Consider the following 6,000-nt stretch of genomic DNA (forward strand, 5'->3'; position numbering starts at 1 on the left):
TATGAAAAAAAGCAAATTGCTGTGGAAATGTGGAGAACTGAGTTTAAGACTGGAAAGATGAGAAACTTCAAAAACCCCAAAAAATTGTCAGATTTGTCCATCCCTACTAGCAAGTAGTTCTGGAAAGGAGCTTGTCTTTTGGGAGGTGGGATTTAAAATTGGCTGATGCTGAGAGACCACCATCCCCTGCCCTTGCACTACAATGGAAAGCATTGTTGTTTGCTTTCTGCAGGATTCAATCAATTGTGTTTCAGATTGTAATTGCACTGAATGGCCTATTTTTTGTGAATGCTACGTCACTCCCTCCTTCCTGTGCTTCTTGCAAAGAACTCATCTTGCACATCCCACCTTTCCATTCTCTCGAAACATCCAACAGCTACCAAAGTTTGCAATGTGTTATGTGACAATTCCCATAAACCTACTCCATGCCTAGATCAGCAATTCTTGCCAACCCTCTCTGGAAAGTAAATAATATTGGTATCCAAATGTGGTGTAAAAAAAAATCCAAAGGTGGGTGTCCAGTTATGCATAGTACCTTGCAAGAGCAGATCACCAGAATGGAGCCTAGGGGATTTTCTATAAATCTTCTGGGCAACAAAGAGTTGGTTCCATTCCAAAGTGGAAGTAGCCAGTGTTAGTGTGAGTCAGTCTGACTCAAGAGCATAAGTAAAGGTCATGGCTGTAAGATATTTTCAAATCATTAAGACTATTCCCCGGGAACATGCACCCCAAAGGTTGTGACTGAAGGGACGCATCTGCCAATAAAGCATTTGGGTGAGGTTTGCTTTTGTATTGTTATTTATTTCAGCCTCCTCTCCCTTTGGAACTGCAGCAGTGCAAATCATTGATAAAGCCATTGCATCTTCAGAATAATGAGTCCATTGGATTTCAGTCTGTTTTAATTTTGGCAAACTCTCCACCAGAGTTCAAAATGAATATTTATAGCAATGCTTATCAAATGTGGAGAATGCAGTTTGTTTTTAACTGCGCATCTAGTGTGGCCCTAAACATCTTAACCAGAAAGCCACTGTCAGAGCTAATGACTGAAGTGAAGTCATTTTAGACTAGCCTTCCCCAAACTGGTGCCCTCCAGATTGGACTACAACTCCCATCAGCTCCAGCTAGCAGAGTATAGACTTACTGCAGCCTTACTCCAGTGCTTGAATTATTGAGTCATCTTTCTGTTCACGTGTTCACTCATAGTAAGAAACAATGTAAGTTACTTGGTAAATTTGCCCCAAAGACATTTTCCTGGGCTGGCAGCAGCACAGAGCAGTCAGCAGTGGACAAAGTCCGTCAGAACAAATGAACCCATAAACATTATTAAAATAAGATTTCTTTATTACATTTCTGGGAATGTTTATTCAGGCATCCTGGCTTCCATGTTCTTCCCTGCTGTTCCCACTCAGTGCTCCTACCAACATTTTCCTACCCACATCCCTTCATCTGTGACTGTTGCTCAGATTCCTATTCACTTTTTTCCCTATTAAAAACTACACTGTGAGCCACTTATGCTGCATGTTTTGATTTCCTTTAACATAAAAGTCTAATCTGGTGTCAGTCCTGTCCTGCCAGCCTTACATGAGTAAGAGAGGAAGGCATGCCTTTTCACCAGCACCACTCTGTCATGGTAATGCGCCGGTGTGGCAAAATAAGACAAATGTTCCAAATCCCAAAGAGCTCTCTTGGGGGAGAAGAAGGGATAGACCAGAAATGGGATGGAAGAATGATGTTGATGGACAGTGGGAGATCCTCCCAACTCTCTCCTTAAGTTTACAGAAGGCCTGCCCTGATGGGGTAAAGTCAGATATGGCTAATAAATTGGTCCTCCCAACAGATGGCAGAGCATTAATCCAACAGACTGCATTGTGCATTCATTCTGAGGGGCGGGGTGGGAAAATAAAACAACAGCGTAATCCCATGAAAATATCAACCTATGGACCCATTTTTCATTGTAATATATGGGTAACATGTTCTATGTCATTTTAAAGATAATTTCCCAAAGTTTCATTATCTGGCAATAGTTTTTCAAAATGGCATTTTATGTGTGAGTAAAACAATCAGAAGCATGTCAGGTATGTCTCAGAATCTTTTTTTCTAATCTTTAGTTAAATAACTCTCCAAGAAAATACACACTAAGTTAATGACCCTTTATTGTATTGATAGTTTTGCTTTCTCATTTGGTAAACTGAGAAGAAATTTTATATTAGGAACAAAATCAGCACAGCTTGGTTGAGTGTGTTATGTTGGTTAAGTATGTTATGTTGGTCACAAAAACACATAACTAATGTGCAACTTACAAAGCATTAAAGTGTTGTCAAGTGTGTCATTTAAATCCCTCCTTAGGATTGTCATAATTCTTTCCCTGAGAATTGAGTTCTATTATATATATAATTCCACAACAATACTATACTAGCTACTTTAGATGTCACATCTCTTTACACCAATATACCACATAATGATGGGATTCAGGCTTTAAATGAGTTCCTTAACACCAGAGATATGAACAGTCCTCCAACAGAGGTTCTCACAACTTTAGCTACGCTAGTCCTGACTTGTAACAACTTTACATTCAATGGAGAACACTACCTGCAACTACAAGGCACAGCTATGGGGACTCGCATGGCTCCATCATATGTGAATCTCTTCATGGGTAAACTGGAACAGGAGATCCTCAAAAAGGCCATCAACAAAACACTTATATGGTGGCGCAGAGCTTGGAAAAGTTACTTTTTTGAACTACAACTCCCATCAGGCCAATCCAGTGGCCATGCTGGCTGGGGCTGATGGGAGTTGTAGTTTTAAAAAGTAACTTTTCCAAGCTCTGTGGTGGCGATACATTGACGACATCCTTATGGTCTGGACAAATGGTAAAGAGAGTTTGGAACAATTTAAAAATTCCATCAACTCTATCCTTCCATCTATTAAGTTTACATTTAATAGTACAAATGACAATCCGCACATCCCTTTTCTGGATGTCCTTCTCACCATTGAAAACAACAAAATAGCCACTGATCTCTACAGCAAACCCACTGATGCCCACACCTATTTAAACTGGAAATCCTGCCATCCTAGGCATATAAAGAAGAAATAGCTTAGCTCTGAGAATCAAACTTATTTGCAACACTGAAGATAAATACCAGAGAAGGATCAGTGAACTTAAAGAACACCTTCTTCGAAGAGGATATTCTCCACATATTATCAACTGCAACATCCACCGAGCCTCCATTCTGTCCAAAGAAAACCTCCTCCATCCAGAGCTTGGAAAAGTTACTTTTTTGAACTACAACTCCCATCAGCCCAATCCAGTGGCCATGCTGGCTGGGGCTGATGGGAGTTGTAGTTCAAAAAAGTAACTTTTCCAAGCTCTGCCTCCATCATACTGAGGTGTCAAAGAACAGAGAGCAACAGATTCCATTTGTGGTAGATTTCCATCCAGCATCTCCTAACTATCACCGAGCAATCAGGGAGAGCTACCCATTGCTGGCAAACTCTGAACATCTTACTAGAGCCATCAGCAGGCCTCCTGTTATAGCATTTCGCCAACCTCCTAATTTGCGCAGACTGCTGATGAGAGCTGTGTTTAAGCCACCTATCACCAATCCAGGGTCTCATCCATGTCACTCCAAACACTGTATCACCTGTGTGTACCTCAGGGAGACATCCACTTTTACAAGCACTAGGACAGGCAGGACATATTACATCAAACAGAACATCACCTGCAGGTCCTGCAATATAGTTTACATCATCGAGTGCAAAAGACCAGGATGTCATATCCAATATATAGGAAAGACCACAACTGACCTACGCACGCGCTTCAGGAACCACAAGTCGGCAATTTTGACAAAAAAAGTGGAGCAACCAGTTGCAAAGCATTTTAACATTGAGGGTCACAGCCTGTTGGACTTTTCCATTACAGCGATAGAGATGCCAGCAGATCCAGCAGCATTGACTAAAAGGGAGAACTTTTGGATTTACTCCCTGGACACATTGGCACCACATGGCCTGAACCTGGAGGACAGTACCACCACTACTTAGCTTCTGCAAATGATGCCCTTCTGAGCATTCCATCCTCAAAGCTCTATAACTGTCACGTTGGTAACAGCATTTGTATGTTAGCAGCTGATGAAGGCGGAAGCTGAAACATTTTGTTAATACAATAAAAACCTCTGTTTGGTTAATCACAATTATGTTCATATACATATATATATATATATATATATATATATATACACACACACACACACACACACACACACGTTCCTCCCTGTAGGAGCCCAGGGCTGCAAACATAAGCACTAAAAACGCTGTAAAACATCATAAAAACAGACTTTAAAATGTATTAAAACAAAACATCTTTTGAAACATTTTGTTAAAAAGCTTTAAAAATGTATTAAAAAGCAGTTCCAACACAGACGCAGACTGGGACAAGGTATCTACTTTAAAAGCTTGTTGAAAGAAGAAGGTCTTCAGTAGGTACCAAAAAGATAACACAGATGGTGCCTGCCTAATATTTAAGGGGAGGGAGTTCCAAAGTGTAGGTGCCACTACACTAAAGGGACGCTTCCTATGTTGTGTGGACCTGACCTCCTGAAAAGATGGTATCTGCAGGAGCCCTCACCTGCAGAGCGCAGTGATCAACTGGGTATATAATGGATAAGAAGGTCGTTCTGGTGTCCTGGTCCCAAGCTGTGTGGGGCTTTATACATCAAAACTAGAACTTTGAACTTAGCCTGGTAGCTAATAGGTAGCCAGTGCAATTCATTCAGCAGCGGGGTGACATGTTGGTGATACCCTGCCCCAGTGAGCAGTCTTGCCGCTGTATTTTGCACAAGCTTCAGCTTCTGGACCAACCTCAAGGGCAGCCCCACACAGAGTACATTACAGTAATCCAGCCTGGAGGTTACCAGTGCATGGACAACAGTGGTCAGACTATCCCAGTCCAAAAATGGCCACAGCTGTCTTACCAGCCGAAGCTGGTAAAAGGCACTCCTAACCACTTAAGTCACCTGGATCTCTAGCAACAAAGATGGATCCAGGAGCACCGCCAGAATATGGGCCTGCTCTTTCATAGGGAGTACGACCCTATCCAAAGCAGGCAACTGACCAATTATCTGAACTCAGGAACCACCAACCCACAGTGCCGGCATCTTGCTAGGATTCAGACTCAGTTTATTGGCCCTCATCCAGCCCACCACCAAGTCCAGGCAGCAGTCCAGGGCATGCACAGCCTCTTCCAATTCAGATGTGCCCAAGAAACAGAGCTGGGTATCGTCAGTGTACTGCTGACACCTCACCCCAAAGCTCCTGATGACCACTCCCAAGGGCTTCATATAGATGTTAAACAGCATGGGGGACAAGATAGTACCCTGCAGCACCCCACAGCACAACTGCCAGGGGGCTAAAAGACAATCACCCAATGCTGTTCTCTGAAAACAACCCTGGAAATAGAATCGGAACCATTGTAAAACAGTGCTTCCAATACTGATCTCAGCAAGTCAGCCCCCTAAGCAAGCTTTAATAAGCCAAGAAGGACAAGGGTCAAGAGGACATGTTGCTGGCCGCATCATCGCAAGCATCTTGTCTACGTCATCAGTCCACATCAACTAAAACCGTTCCCAAGAAGTTGCAGCAGTTGTTGCACTGGATACCTCATTGGGGACTACAGTAGATGTAGATGGGGCATCAAGATTGCTACGGATGTAAGCAACTTTATCCTAAAGTGCCTTGCAAACAATTCACAGTGGGTCTCCGAAGAGTCTAAAACTCCATTTCTTGGAGTTGATGTCAACAGACCCCTAACAATACGGAAAAGCTCCACTGGACAGCTACTTGAGGATGTGATGGAGGCAGAGAAGTGGGCCTTCTTTGCCGCCCTCACCACCACACAGTAGGCATGGTTATGTTGTTTTACTCGTGCCCCATCAGCCTCATAGCACGTCTTTTGCCACTTGCGCTCTAGCCATTGTCCAGCCTATTTCATTGCCCTTAGCTCACTGG

The sequence above is a fragment of the Rhineura floridana genome, chromosome 4 (assembly GCF_030035675.1).
Source record: "Rhineura floridana isolate rRhiFlo1 chromosome 4, rRhiFlo1.hap2, whole genome shotgun sequence".
Taxonomy (NCBI): Eukaryota; Metazoa; Chordata; class Lepidosauria; order Squamata; family Rhineuridae; genus Rhineura; species Rhineura floridana.